Source organism: Miniopterus schreibersii, assembly GCF_964146895.1.
Source record: "Miniopterus schreibersii genome assembly, chromosome: 3".
NCBI lineage: Eukaryota > Metazoa > Chordata > Mammalia > Chiroptera > Miniopteridae > Miniopterus > Miniopterus schreibersii.
The window spans coordinates 11,335,585-11,351,517 of NC_138103.1; the positions used below are offsets into that span (position 1 = coordinate 11,335,585).

The 15,933-nt window shown below is 45.5% G+C and overlaps 2 pseudogenes across 2 annotated transcripts; both read right to left on the reverse strand.

Moving 5' to 3' along the window:
• Positions 1–4,453: 4,453 nt before the first annotated feature.
• LOC308554685 (actin, cytoplasmic 1 pseudogene) lies at positions 4,454–5,209 on the reverse strand (annotated as a pseudogene). Its single transcript has one exon. The product of its transcript is annotated as an actin, cytoplasmic 1 pseudogene (transcript).
• Positions 5,210–7,913: 2,704 nt separating this feature from the next.
• Positions 7,914–8,275, reverse strand: LOC308554898 (ATP synthase-coupling factor 6, mitochondrial pseudogene; annotated as a pseudogene). Its single transcript has one exon. The product of its transcript is annotated as an ATP synthase-coupling factor 6, mitochondrial pseudogene (transcript).
• Between the last annotated feature and the right edge of the window lie 7,658 nt (positions 8,276–15,933).

A 15,933-nucleotide genomic window follows, 5' to 3' on the forward strand; every position in this document is an offset into this window, starting at 1 on the left:
GGGTAATCTATCCTTCCCCTAGCATAGGGCTGATCATTCAGTTTAGACCCCCTGAGCATTCCTCCCTAAAGATAGCATCTAGGCCTCAGTTGTATTTCAGCTCCAGGCTCAGATAAGCAAGGAAATCAGACAAGTGGCCTCTTGGCTGCCTCAGGACCAGATACATTAACTAATGACCCTTTGCCCTGGCACTGACCAATCAGTGGAGACCAGGACCCTGAAAGAACACACCTGGAAAGCTGATGAATATTCCATTGAGACACTCCCCTGAGACCTCCCCTAAGACTCCTGCCTCCAAGGAAAAGATAAATACACTCAGGACAAAGGACCCAGTACACACTCCCCATCAGGGGAGCAGGCCAGGACCATTTCCATCCCTCCAAGGGGACCCCACGATACTTTGAACCAGGGGAGCAATGGGCAGCAGCAGCTTGCCCTGGACTTACTCCCTGAACCTGTCTCCAAGGCACCCTTCTCTCTCTCTCTCCAATTTCTCAGTGAGCCAAAGCAGCTCAGCCTAGGTTCTCCTGTTGCTTCTATGCTCTTGTTTCACTGTCCCAGGTATATTTTTGATGACATGTACCCAATACCCTTTGGCTCAGTGCTGTGTAGCCCCTCCCTTTGGATATCCCCATCCCCTTTTAATAAATTTAATTTTTCTTTTTTTTCTTTTTTTTATATTTTTATTGATTTCAGAGAGAGGGAGGGAGAGGGAGAGAGAGAGACAGAAACATCAATGATGAGAGAGTCATTGATCGAGCCCGCAACCCGGGCATGTGCCCCAACCGGGAATCGAACCCTGATCGCCTGGATCCTAGGTCAATGCTCAACCGCTGAGCCACGCCCGGCCAGGCTAAATTTAATTTTTCTTTATTCACCCCTTGGAGATGGCTACTTAGCCTGTCTGCACATCACCGACCATTAACCTTTGGTGGGGAGGTCTGTCTTGCACCCTCAACAAACCCCAGTACATGGTAGCCATTTAACGAGCTGTTATCCATTTGAATTTGAGGGATTGTATTTGATATCACTAAGTTTTCTTGTTAACCTGCCCTTGTAAGGATAAACTCACCTCAGGTACTGGGAGATCCACCATTTTCTGCAGGAGCTTACAGTTCCCAAGAATTGTTCTAAGCCTGCCTCCTTGAACTTGAGTACCTTTGGATACTGCTTCCATGAGCTGTACCCACCAATGAAATAACTTATGGCAAAGTGGTCTCAACAGAAGTTCACTGCCACCAACCTAATGTTGACAAAAGCCCCAAATTGGGAGTATGGGAAGAGGAAAAACTATTCAAAAGAACAGTTTGCAAACCCAGGAAATGAAGCCTCAGTTGGAAACCCAAAGTATACCCCAGAGACAAAGGGGAGGCTTTTTTTAAATGTATCTTTTTAGGGGGAAAAGTCTTTTTATTCAGAGAGCAGAAGGGAGAGGGAGAGAGAGAGAAACATTGATAAGAGAGAAACATTGATCAGCTGCCTCCTGCACACCCCCTACTGGAGATCAAGCCCACTACTCAGGCATGTGTCCTGACCGGGAATCAAACTTGAGACCTCGTGATGCATGGTACTGCACTCAACCAACTGAGCCACACCAGCCAGTGGGGAGGCTGCTTTTTATAAAAAATTTTTAATTTTTATTTATTGATTTTTAGAGAGAGGGAGGGAGGGAGAAAGAAACATCCATTTGTTGTTCCACTTATTAATGCATTCATTGGTTCATTCTTTTATGTGCCCTGACCAGGGATCACACACACACCTTAGCATGTTGGGAAAGCTCTAACCAACTGAGCTCCTTAGGCCACTTTTTTTTTTTTAATCCTCACCTGAGGATATTTTTCCCACTGGCTTTTAAAGAGAGTGGAAGGGGGAAGCGACAGAGAGAGACACATCAATTCGTTGTCTCCTGTACAGACTCCAACCAGGGCCAGGGGTGGAACCTGCAACCCAGGGTACATGACTGGGAACTGAACCTGAGACCCTTCCTTCAGCCACCAATGCTCTGGGCATTACCATAGGGCACTTTTTATAGAGAAAGTTCCTGCCCTGCCCCCTATCTGTCCATTTTATGCAAATGAGGAATTCAAATTTGCATAGTCTGATTGGTCAGAATCACATGTTCTGATTGGTCATTATGGAGCTGCTCTGATTGGTCCATAAAGATGCAAATACCGATATAGCAGCGCAGCTCTCAGCCCAATGGTCAAAAGACAATACCAGAAACTCCTATAAGGGTAGGTGTTAGGAGCACAATACAGGAGTCTAAAGTTTCAGTTTGTGACTTTTCCCTAAAATGCAGTGTGCATGACAAAATGGCAGCTAGACTTCAGCTATGAGTTTGTGCCCAGTTAACTACAAAGTGTCCTTCCTGGCAGATATATTCTTTCTGTGGCAGAGTCTTTGTTGTTCTGCACCTGAGCTGTTATTTCTGAGGTTGAGAATGGTGGTTTCTTAAAACCTGCCACTTCCAGTGAGACCCTTTCTTGTAACCAGATTCCCGATGATATTCTTCTCTATATTTACTGAATAGTTTGTGCTGAATTCTGTATGTGAATCAGCGCATTTAATGCTCTTGACAACCCTATGGGGTAGGTGTTATTCTCCTTTTCCTATGGGAACAATGAGTTCCCTTATATGTCCACAGTATAGTTTTAAAAATCAGGAAACTAACATTGAAGTGATACTGTTATCTACAGAGGTTATGGAGGTGTTGTCAGTTGTTCTGATAATATCCTTTATAACAAAAGAAAATGCAAAATCATACAAGTTTTGCATTCAGTTGCCATGTCTTTTTTGGACTCCTCTAATCTGAAACAGTTCCTGACTTTCTTTGTGATTCATGACATTGCCATTTTGAAGAGCACAGGCCATTTATTTTGTAGAATGTCCCTCAATTTCAACTTCATCATACCTGGAGTCAGGCCATACACTTTTGGCAGGAAGACTATGGAAGTGATGCTGGGTTCTCAGTGTATGGTATGAAGAGGTGTATACTGCCCAATAGTTCCATTACTGCCAACGCAGACTTTGTTTGATTAAGAAGGGGTCAACCAGGTTTCTCTGCTGTAAAATTTCTAGCTTACTCCTTCGTAGTTTTAAAACAAAAAGTGTTTAGTGGGAAATGTACTTAGAAACCAAGATCTGGGTACTAGGTGTACTTACAGGTTCTGTGGCATCATCACTTCTAGGCGTTCTTGGAGAATAGAGCTGGGAAATGGGTGAGCTGTATACATCCATGAGTTTACACTGATATTGCCAATTCCAGTCTAATGCTACAGGGTTCATTCTATCCTCTCCCTTCTCCATATTTCTTTAAACAGAAAATCTTTTTTATTGATTTTTAGAGTGGAAGGGAGAGGGAGGGAGAGAGAGGAACATCGATTTGAGTGAAACATTGATCAGCTGCCTCCTGCACACCCCCTACTGGGGATTGAGCCCAAAATCTGGGCACGTGCCCTGACCAGAAATTGAACTGGCAACATTTCGGTGCACGGGACAGCACCCAATTAACTGAGCCACACTGGCCCCTCTCCATATTTGTAACTCCATTCTCTACCCACGAGGAACTTGGCTTCCATTTCCTCAATATATTTACATATTTGCCCAATTCTAGAGTTCCAAAAAGTAACTTCAAGTTGTTCATTCATGCCTGTGGGAGAAAATGCTTACCTATTAAGGTTCAATATTTGTTTAGAGTTCTTTTTGTCTTTAACCTGATGACATGTGCTCTAAATACTATATTCAAAAGTTACTTAAGTTAATTGGTTTTATTTTTTGTCACCCTTAAATATGTGTGTCTTTTTTTACTGCAGCACTTTATTTTTCTCACAATGACTTGTTGAGGCCTAATGTTCTCACATGACAGCAAACCAAAATTTGTTACCTATTAAAGAATTGTGTACAGAAATTTTACATAAATTAAAAGGATGAATAAATTTACAGGTGAAAATACAAATTGTTTTCCAGCTTAAGGCAAGTAACAAACAGTCCAGGTGTTCTTGCAGGAAAACATCAGCTAAGAAAGGAAAATGGGTCCTAACCCTCAGACTCTCCCAACACCATCAAATTGACAGGACAGAAATGACAGCCACTAGAGAAATCCTGGAATGTGCAGCTTCCACATGTTAATACCCTGCACAAATCAGGAATGTGTGATCTCCCCAATTCTCATCAAGCCACTGGATTTCTCTTGCACAATCATGTTCTCGTTTCGGCCACCAAGTGACTGACCACATGTACAAGATTTAAATCAAAGATATGTACAGGGTATTAAACATGTACCAAGGGAACAGTTAACTTGAATACAAGGACAGATGCGTGCTTCAAGGACAATTTCTTTTCAAAGGTTTATTCCAGTTTTACAAGGCCAGCATGAGGTGTATACATCTGTTAGGGCAAACTCAAGACTTGATCAACTCATGTAGCAAATGCCACTCATCTGCCCACAGTATGTTTAGAAGCATTTGCAATGGACAATGGAGGGGTCCAACTTGTCGCACTCATGCTTGCTGATCCACATATGCTGGAAGATAGACAGTAAAGCCAGAATGGAGCCATTGATCCACACCGAGTATCTGTGCTTCAGTGGGGCGATGATCTTCATCTTGATCACAGCCAGGACTGTGATCTCTTCTGCATCCTGCTGGCAATGGTGGGGTACACAGTGGTCCTACCAGACAGCATCGTGTTGGCATACAGGAAGGCATGCATCCTTCCGGATGTCAACATCACACTTCATGATGGAATTGAAGTGTGGTCTCGTGGATGCCACAGGATTCCATACCCAGGAAGGAGAGCTGGAAGAGCACCTCCGGACACCAGAACCACTTGTTGCTGATGGTGATCGCCTGCCCCTCAGGCTGGTAGCTCTTCTCCAGGTGAAGGACGACACTGCAGTGGCCATCTCCGGCTCGAAGTCCACGGCAGCGTAGCAGAGCTTTTCCTTGATGTCACACGTGATTTTCCGCTCACCATGGTCTTGAAGGTGTAGGACGCTCCGTGAGGATCTTCAATGGGGTAGTTGGCCAGGTCCTGGCCAGCTAGGTCCAGACACAGGATGAAATGGGGAGGGGCATAGACCTCGTTGTTGGGCATAGTGTGGGTGACCCCATCCCCAGAGTCCATAATAGCAGTGGTGTGGCAGAGGCATAGAGGGATAGCACAGCCTGGGTGGCCATGTACGTGGCCGACTGTTGAAGGTCTCAAACATAATCTGAGTCATCTACTCACAGTTGGCCTTAGGGGTTAGGAGGGCCTCGGTCAGCAGCACAGGGTGCTGCTCAGGGGTCACACGCAGCTCATTATAGAAGGTGTAGTGCCAGATCTTCTCCATCTCCATGTCATGCCAGTCGGTGAGGATGCGCTGTTTGCTCTGGGCCTTGTTGCCCTTATAGCTGTCCTTCTGCCTCATTCCCACCATGACACCCTGGTGTTGGGGGCATCTGACAATGGAAGGGAGCACGCCTGGGGGTTTTCATTTCCAGCAAAGCCAGCTTTGCACTTGCTAGAGTCATTGTTGATGACATCTCTTCTTCCATGGCAATTGGAGGGGGAGGCAGCAGTTTCGGGGCATGGAAGAGCACAGAGCAGAGCTGTAAGAGGATGAGGCTTGTGGGCCGGCTGCAGTGAGTGAGACCAAGTGTGTTTGTCTTTCATCTGAAATATGCTTAGGTTCATTTGTTTCTGTTTGTATTAAATTTTAGGATATTTTTCCTCCCATCTTAGAGATTATACTTACTTTTTCAAATATGTGAAAGAATTGCATGGTTCCAAAAGGCAGATCTGTACATAAAGGTATATTCAGCCCGGCTAGGTGTGGCTCAGCAGTTGAGCATCAACCTAGGATCCATGTGATCGGGGTTCGATTCCCGGTCAGAACACAGGCCTGGGTTGCGGGCTCCATCCCCAGTCGGGGGCGTGCCGATCAATGACTCTCTCATCACTGATGTTTCTCTCTCTCTCCCTCTTCCTTCCTCTCTCTGAAATCAATAAAGATTTTTTTTTTTAAAAAAAGTATATTCAGAGAAGTGTCTTCTCCTCAATCCCCTCTATCCTCTCCATGCAATTCCTGCCCACTACCTTCTGGTAGCCAATCTCAGTTCTGTCTGCTTTTTCCTTCCTAGGTTTCTTTATGCTCAAGTGAGGAAGCAAATGTATATTTTCTTAATTCTCCTTGTTTCTTACACAAAAGTAGCAAGCTATAGATATTCTTTCCCACTTCACCTTTTTAACAGCATTATATCCTGGAAATCACACCATCTCAGTTCACAGAGATGTGTGGAGGAACTTTCATTCAACCGCCTTTTTATGTAAGAGCATCTAAATTGTTTCCATGCTGCAATGAGGAACCAAGCACATACGTATTTTCATATTGTTGGGACTATATCTCCAAGGTAAAGTCCTAGAAGTGGGATTTCTGGGGTAAAAGGTAAAGACATATGTAGTTTTGTTACTAGCGACAGATTCATCTCAGTAAGCGTCATACCAATTTCCATTCCCACTAGCAAAATATGAGAGGGCCTGCTTTCCCACAGCCTTGCCAAGAGAATGAGATGCTATACTTTTCAATTTTGCTAACCTGATAGGTGAGATATGGTATTTAAGAGTATTTTTTTGGTGGTAAAATTTCCATAACATAAAATTTACCAATTTAACTATTTTTAAGTGTACAATTCAGTGGCATTAACTACACTCACAATGTTGTGCAACAATCAACACTACCCATTTCCAGAACTTTTTCATCCCCCAAACTGAAACTATACCCATTAAATAATAACTTCCTGTTCCACCCTCTCCGCAGCCCCTGGCAACCTCTATTCTCTTTTTTTCCTGTATCTGAGAATTTGACTACTCTGGGTATCTCATAAGAGTGGAAATCCTATAAGAGTTGTCCTTTTGTGTCTGGTTTACTGCACTTAGCATAATGTTTTCAAGGTTGATCCATGTTGTAGCATGTATTAGAATTTTGTTCTTTTTATGATTGACTAGTATTTCATTGACTACATAGACTACATTTTGCTTATCCATTCATGCATTAACAGGAATTTAAGTTATGTTCACTTTTTGCCTGTTGTAAATAACGCTGCTATATACAAACATTGTTGTACAAGTTTTTGTGTGGATACATTTTCATTTTTCTTGGGTATATACCTAGGAGGAGAATTTCTGGCTCACATGGTAATTTCATGTTGACCTTTTTGAGAAACTGCCAGACTGTTTGCCACAAGAGTTTCACTATTTTATATTCCTATCAGCAATGCACAGGGTTCCAATTCTTCACATCCCCAGCAGCACTTGTTATTATGTCTTTTTTATTCTAGCCATCCTAGTGGGTATGAAGTGGTATCTCACTGTGGTTTTGATTTGCATTTCTCTAATGATTAGTCATGTTTAGCCTCTTTTCATGTGTTTATTGTTAATTTGTATATCTTTTTTGGAGAAATGTCTATTCAAGTCCTTTGCCCATTAAAAAAAATTTTTTTTTTATTGATTTCAGAGAGAGAAGCAGCGAGAGGGAGATAGAAACATCAATGATGAGAGAGTCATTGGTCGGATGCCTCCTGCTCGCCCCCTGCTGGTGATGGAGCCCAAACCTCAGGCATGCGCCCTGACTGGGAACTGAACTGTGATCTCCTAGCTCACCAGTCGATGCTCAACCACTGAGCCACGCCAGCTTGGCAGTCCTTTGCCCATTTTTTAATTAGGTTGTTTTGTTGTTGTTGAGTTGTAAGAGTTCTTTATATATTCTGGCTATTGATTCCTTATCAGATTTGTAACCGTTTTCTCCCATTCTGTGAGTTGCTTTTCACTTTTTTTTTTACAGTTGTTGAAATGTATGTTTATTCTGATACTTCTGATCAGTTGTACAACTTATTTAGGGCATATTACCAGATAAATTTTACATTTCTTGAGGACTAGGGTTTTTCCATGACTTCAAATTTGGGATCTTCAAATCTGAAGTCAGAGAATGCATTCATGTCTGCCTTACCATACATTTGCTCAAGCTTAAAAAGCTCCCTCTCCAAGTCTTACTGATACTCTGGGCGAGTGTCAACAGGTCATCCATGTGACTGTCGCTTAGTTCTGTATTCTCTAATCTTGTCCATGTAAAGTTTCTGTACAGGATCAAGTTCCTTATTAAATGTCACTGCTCCACACCCATGTCCCTCCTCAAATGGACTGAGATTGCAGACTGAATGACAGAGGGAAACCTGAAGAGCCTCTGAAGAATCATGGTGATTCTGTTACTTGCACTCAGTCCCAAGCTGCCACCACCGCCACCACCACTTTACTTCCGGCCTTGGCTCCATCTCACTTTTTTTTTTTTAATCCTCACCCAGGGATACTTTTTCCATTGCTTTTCAGAGAGAGTGGAAGGGAGAGAGACAGAAAAATCCATGTGAGAGAAACAAATCGAATGGCTGCCTCTTGCATGCACCCCAGTCAGGCCAGGGATGGAGCCTGCAACATGCCCTTGGCCAGACTCAAACCCAGGACCCTTCAGTGCACAGGCCAGCTCGCTAACTGAGCCAAACAGGCTAGGGCTCTGCCTCACTTTTTCATAGCACTTTTTTGTGAACAGAAGTTTTTTGTTTTCGTTTTGTTTTGGTTTGGTTTTTTGACCTTGTAATTAATTTTAATTTGTTCTCATTCTTTTTATTTTTATTTTTCAGGTTTTTAAAAATTTATCTTTATTGTTGAAAGTATTACAGGTGTTCCATTTTTTCTCCCCAATTGACCCCCTTCACCTCACTCCCACCCCCTCCTCAGGCCTTCACCCCATCATTGTCTGTGTCCATGGGTTATGCATATATGCATATAACTTCTTTGGTTAATCTCTTCCCACCCTCCACCCCCCTTCCCTTTTTTCCTCTGAAATACGATCGTCTGTTACATGTGTCAATGTCTCTGGATCTATTTAGTTCATCAGATTCTTTTGTTCATTAGCTTCTTCTTAAAGACGACCCTTCAACTTTTCCTGTAGTGCTGGTCTGGTGGTGATGAACTCTGTTAGCTTTTCCTTATCTGAGAAGCTCTTTATCTGACCTTCAATTCTAAATGATAGCTTTGCTGGGTAGAGCAATCTTGGTTGTAGTTCCATGTTTTTCATCACTTTGAATATTTCTTGCCACTCCTTTCTGGACTGCAAGGTTTCTGTTGAGAAATCAGCTGAGCCCAGCCGGGCATGGCTCAGCGGTTGAGCATCGACCTAGGATCCAGGCAATCGGGGTTCGATTCCCGGTCAGGGCACATGCCCTGTTGTGGGCTTGATCAATGACTCTCTCATCATTAATGTTTCTCTCTCTCTCTCTCCCTCTCCTTTCCTCTCTCTAAAATCTATAAAGATATATTTAAAAAAAAAAAAAGAGAGAGAGAAATCAGCTGACAGCCATATGGGTTCTCCCTTGTATGTAATTAGCTGCATTTCTCTTGCTGCTTTTAAGATTCTCTCTTTGTCTTGAACCTTTGGCATTTTAATTATGATGTGTCTTGCTGTGGGCCTCTTTGGGTTCCTCTTATTTGGGACCCTCTGTGCTTCCTGGACTTGTAAGTCTATTTCTTTCCCCAGGTAGGGGAAGTTTTCTGTAATTATTTTTTCAAATAGGTTTTCAATTTCTTGCTCTCTTTCCTCTCCTTCTGGCACCCCAATAATATGAATTTTGGGCCTCTTGAAGTTGTCCCAGAGGCTCCTTAGGCTATCTTCATATTTCCAAATTCTTTTTTCTTTTTGCTCTTCTGGTTGGGTGTTTTTTGTTTCCTCATGTTCCAAATTGCTGATTTGATTCTCAGTGTCCTCTGCTCTATGGTTGATTCCTGTAAATTATTCTTCATTTCAGTTCATATAGCCTTCATTTCAAATTGGTACTTTATTATGTTATCTATTTTCTCAATTATTTTTGCCATACTCTTACTAATATCCTTGCGCATCCTTATAACCATTATTCTGAACTCTGTATCTGTTAGCTGGCGTGGGTCTATCTCATTTAGTTCATTTTCTAGAGATTTCTTCTGTTCTTTCCTTTGTGACATGTTTCTTTGCCTCTGTATTTTGGCTGCTTCCTGGTGTTTGTTTCTGTGTATTACATAGAGCTGCTATGTCTCCTGGAATTTGTAGTGGCTTTGTATAGTAGGTGTCCTGTAGGGTCCAGTGTCTCAGCCTCCCCAGTCACCTGAGCTGGGCCTTCTAGGTGCTCCCCTGTGTGGGCTGTGTGCACTGTCCTGTTGTAGCTGAGCCTTGGTTGCTGTTGGCATCACTGGGAGGAATTGACCCCCAGGCCAATCAGCTGTGAGGACCAGCTGCAACTACAGCCAAAGAGCTGCTGTGCTGGAGACACCCCTATGGAGCACGATTTACTTCAGTGGAGCTTTGGTGTTCACCAAGTGAGCCCCTTGAGTGTCACTTGTGGATGTGGTAGGGTTGTAATCCAGCGTGGTCAAGTCTGACCACCAGGTGCACTGTCTCTGGGGCCTCCCAGGAGGTGCAAAGTCAGCCTCTGCAAGTGCCTTGCCCAGGGCCACCCAGCATGAGCTACACAGCAAACCGTAGTTGGCTGCTACTTGTGCTGGGCTTGGAGGTGTCCAGGAGAGGCCAAGCTATGAGCCAAAGCAGGCTGCCGCTAGTGCCAGGCCTGGGGCCACTTATCAAGCTGTATGGGGCCCACTGCTGCTTGTTTGAGAGATTTTAGGAAAGTCCTAAGCATGAGGCTTGAGAGGCCACTTGCACAGAAAAGCCCCTGGAAATGGCCCGGATGAGCTGCAGGTGGGGAGGGGCGGGGCCTCCGGGAATCTCGGGGCGGGGCCAAAGGTGTGAGTCAGGTGCTGGCGATTCAAATATGGCCCCTGCCTGCGAGCACTGTGCGGGGAGGACTCGCCAAAGGAGCCATGTCCTCCCCCCCACTCTTCTGCCTGGGAGGAAGCTGCCCCTCGAGCTGTCGCCCGGATTTCATGCAGGTTAGTTCCTCCCCGAGTGTCCTGGGTCCTTTCAGGCTGCTGCCCGGCGCTGGGCTCAGAGGGAGCGTCCGAGTGAGTCCGTGCCGGGCCCTTTAAGAGGAGCTGCTGGGGCTCCCGCAGCCTCTGTGACCCTCAGACACAGTCCCCATTGGTTTCACAGCCCAGAGTTGTGGGGACAACTCTTCCCGGCCTGGAGCCCTGGGCTGGGGGCCTGCTGTGGGGCTGGGACCCCTCCCTCCTCCGGGAAACCCCCACCTCCGAGATTCCCTCCCGGGTTTAAACCGCGGCACCGGGTGTGGGCCCGCGGCTGCGTCTCCGGGATTCAGCCCCGATCCGCCCGCGTCTGCGCCCCTCCTCCCGCTCTCGATGCTCCTTCAGCTCCCTGGTTGTGGGGCTTCTGTGCAGCCAGATTTCAGGAGGCTCTGAGTGAGGGTGGTTCTGTATTTTAGTTGTAATTTTGATGAGGTTGAGGGAGGCGGCGGGTGCAGCTGTGACCTACGCCGCCATCTTGTTTTCCTCCGCACGGAAGTTTTTCATTTTAATTATATTCAGTTTACTTCAGTGTAGTTTGAATTTGCATTTCAATAACCACAAGTGAGGCTGAACGTGAGATATACTTTTCCCTTCTAGAAGTTTACAGTCTGATTAAACTAAGCAGGACAGATAAAGCCATACACTCTGAATGGTATATGCTAGGCTTCAGTCCCCCCATCCATAAAGTGGAGCAGTTAGACATGTATGACAATTAGAAAAGTATGCTTGACATTAGTAGGACGTCATGAAGGCCTTTTTCAGTGGGTTCTTTAGCCTTAGGACCCCTCCAGTGAACATATCTCTATCTCTCCTAGAGTCTGTACCACTGCTTGTGAGGAGTTTTCTCATGGTTTTGGCAGATGCCCTCCTCCCAAGGCGCCTCCTGTCACTCCCACCTGGATAAGTAGCAGTGCCAGAAAGCCAGCAGTTTGCCCTACTTGACTTCCATATCCAGTTAACTCTGGGGTCTTACTGACATGGCCTCCACAGCTTCCCCCCGCCTGCCCTCTGTCTTCCCAGATGCTGCTGTCCAAACCTCGGCCTGGACTCCAGCAACAGCCTTGTCTCCAGGCTCCCGGCCTCTAGGCTTTGCCTGCAGCCTTCAGGGGGCCTCCAGAATAATTTTTAAATTTTCCTTTGATGCTTTATCTGTATCGTATGGTGTAGTGGGTTGAATAGTAGCCCTTCAAAACTTTGTGTCCACTCAGAACCTCGGAATGTGACCTTATTTGGAACAAAGAAAGAGCTTTGCAGATGTAATTAGTTAAGGATCTCCGGATGAGATCATTATGAATTTAAGGTGGACCCTAAATCCAATGACTGGCATCCTTATAAGAAGAGGACACACAGAGACACACAGGGGAGAAGACCATGTGAAGATGGGGCAGAGACTGGAGAGATGCAGCCACTGGCCAAAGAATATGAGGAGCTGCCAGAAACTGGCAGAGGAAGAAAGAATCCTCCCCTAAAACCTTGGGAGGGAGCATGGTCCTGTGACACCTTGATTTTGGACCTCCCATGGTCTCCCAAACTGGGAGAGAATAAATTCCTGTTGTTTTAAGTGGCCCAGTTTATGGTTCTTTGTTATGGCAGCCTCTGCACAGTAATGCATACAGGTAAGCCATGTTCATTGTGGAAAACATAGTGAAATACAGGTAAGTGAACAGAAAAGGAAAATAGCAAAGCAAAGCAAAGCAAAGCGGCATACACAAGCAATTCCACCCCCCAGAGACAATCCCTGTTAATATTTTAGCATCTATATTGTTAGCGTAATATTTGTAAAATGCAAACTTGTAAAATGCTTAAATCTCTCCCAAATGTCTTTGGAATAAAATCTAAAACTCCTTAATTGGGCCTCCTAGAACACAGCCTCTTTGTCACCTCTTTTCCTTCCACTCTCAGAATCTCTGGGGACAGGACAGGCCTCTGCCTTCAACCTCAGTTCCCACCCTTGTCGCAGCAGCCCCAGTGGAAGCACTCCTCTTCTGGAACGGAGGCAGTCAGATCAGCAGAGCCTGAGAAGCTGAACCAGTGCTGGTGATGTTACCGGACAGAGTCTGGGCCCTGGCGAGTCTGCCTAGGGCCCACCGGTAGTGTGTGAGTACTTTGACTTCATGTTAAAAAGACTTCACGACATGCATCTAGGTGGCTTTTGAGAGTATATTTATTATAGCTAGTGACACTGGGGACAGTGAAAAAAAGGGAGGGCTTAAGGTAGGAGAAGCAACAGGAGAGGAAAAGTCAGAGAAAAGGAGACAAGTTCAGGGGGTTAGCCTGGGTTGAGCTGCTGCTACCCACTGCCCCCCTGGTTGCAAGTTTTGTGGGGTTCCTTAGAGTTTAGGAGAAAAACAGCAAAGATACACAACATGAGCGAGCTCTTTTGAGGGCACGCTGTGACTCCTTTGTCTTGAGGTTTTTTATCTATCTTTGGCCAGCCAGAATCTTAGGGTGAGGTCTCAGGGGAAGGTCTAAACAGCATAGTCATTAGCTTTTCAGGTGTGTCCTTCAATATGTTGACTCATCAAAATGAGTGTAGAGAGGGGTCAGGTTTTATTTTCTGGTTAGTTTCTTTTTTTCTTTTTTTAAAATATATCTTTATTGATTTCAGAGAAAGAAAGCGAGAGGGGGAGAGAGAGAGAAACAACAATGATGAAAGAGTCATTGATCGGTTGCCTCCTGCACGCCCCCGACTGGGGATGGAGCCTGCAATCTGGGCATGTGCCCTGACCAGGAATCGAACCACAATCTCCTGGATCTTAGGTCGATGCTCAACTGCTGTGCCACACCCGGCCGGGCTGGTTAGTTTCTTTTTAAAGAATGTCATCAAGAATGTCACTGAGGGGCCACCTGTTCGAGACCACTGTCACTGTGGCGGGAGCTTTTGTCTCTCCTCTCCTTAAATGAACTTTTGCTTTCCCTTAAAAAAATAAAAAATGTCACTGAGGAGGGACCAGGACCAAGACTGTTCTATCCCGGGATGGTCTGGAATGTGTAAACCATTTGCTCCTTAGTGTCCCTGTGTTGTGCTCGCGGGACGCGAAGAAAACTCGAGACACGGAGAATGTAGAATTTAAGTGGAGATGCAGAGGGTTGAGGCTCTGGAGGAGCTGCAACAACCCTCCTTACCAACCAGCGATTTTTATTGTGAGCTACAGAAAAGCAGGTGTGAGAGATAGTTACCAGCAGAAACCATAAAGTGCGCAAGAACAAGTGGCTTTGTTCTGAGCTATATGCTTAACATTTTTCCTTAAGGCCATAACTCTCCTGGGGGCAAGCTTCCTGGAACGATAAGGATCTGTTTTCAGTTCCTGGAAGAAATGTTTCCCTTGTTTTCAAGGGGATTTCTGTGATTCTGGGAAGCTTGCTACCCAACTCCTTCAGAGTTTGTTGTTTGCTGGCCTTTTCCTACATCCCTGGTTAGGGAAGATAAAACCTTGTGATTCATTAGTTGGCTGTAAATTGCTCAAATTGCTTGGCCTTGTTTATATTGTCTCAGTTTCCCTTATTCCACTTGTCAAGGAATCTCCCTAGCTTTTTACTATCCTGCCTTAGTGACTCCTAGGGCAAAGGTGAGTGCAGCCTCTCTCATTTCCACTCCTTGATTCCTGGGACTGGAAATCCTGGAGCTGCCATTCCGCTGAGGCAAGACAGACCATAAACAAATAGTCAATTACCAATCAGTAGCAGCTAGAGGGAGTTGTAAAGGCAGGGTTTGTGTCTAGAAAAGCATCCCATTCCCTCCTTCCTTCCAGAGGGAGACTAGACCCAGGTGGAAGGGCATCTCCCAGGGTTGATGTTGTAGCACCCTCTGCTGCCTGTGAGGGTTTCCTGTGTCTTTTTTTATCTGGCGGCCCAGCTCCAGCCTACCCGCTCCCACAGGTCTGCAAGCATGGTCTTGGTCAGGCCTGGTAGCTTCCAGGCCCTGTGTGGTCTCAATGGCCTGGCCAGGACCATGCAGCCTCAGCACAGGGGAAGCAGAGCACCCGGCAAACAGAGCATTTTTCCCCAAAGAAGTCTTAAGTTGAGCTCCTGGAAGATATCCCTGTTCCTGTGGCCAAGAAGCACCCCTATAAGGGAAGGCCTTCTCATGGGCAACAGGGATGGTCCCGAATTCGAGCCTTTTCAGGCATTGCCTCTTTTGCCACACACCATGGCCTTGTGCAGCCCATTGGCTCAGGTTGGCACTGTTCTCCTTTCTTCTCAGGGTGGATGCTTTCTGTGATTTGGGGGTTTCTAGAGTGTTTAAAGCACTAACTTTATTTTCTTAGTGTTGGCAGTGAAAACAGCACCAGGTGTTGGACCAGTGAATTCAGAATGGACCTTGTTTCAGCAACCTTGGTACTTGAGTTCTGGCTAAGAAAGAATTCAGAGTCAAAACTCACATTATAAAAGTTTATTTGTAAGTCACAAAGGTATAAGAAGTGAGCTGTAGAAGAAATGGGCTCAGGAAACAAGTTACAGAGGCAAAAGAAAGGCCCTTGGAGCTTAGGAGAAAGAGGGAGGCAAGGAACACACCCCTGCGGAAAGGGGTGGGGAAGGGCTGGGGTGTGATTTATAGAGAGCTGCACTGGGTCCTCCAGCTTGAGGGTATTTATCTGGAGGTCTCAGGGGAGGATCCCAATAGAATATTCATCAGCTTTCCAGGTGTGTCCTTTCAGGGTCCTGGTCTCTACTAATTGGTTGGTGCCAGTTGGTTGGCAGGGGGACGTTAGTCAGTGCAGCTAGTCCTGACATCAGCCCTGGTGTCGTTTGTCTGGTTTTGCTGCTTGTCTGGGCCTGGAGCTGAAACACAACTGGGGCCTAGATGTATTTGATGCGGGTCAGAACCTCCTTGTCCTGGGGGCTTGATGCTTAATGGCTATTCTCCTGCCCTCTTGTTAGTTCCCCCTCTAAGGGGGTCTAACCTGTATGACTAGCAACATGCCAGGGGAGGAAAGGTCAGGGGAGGGT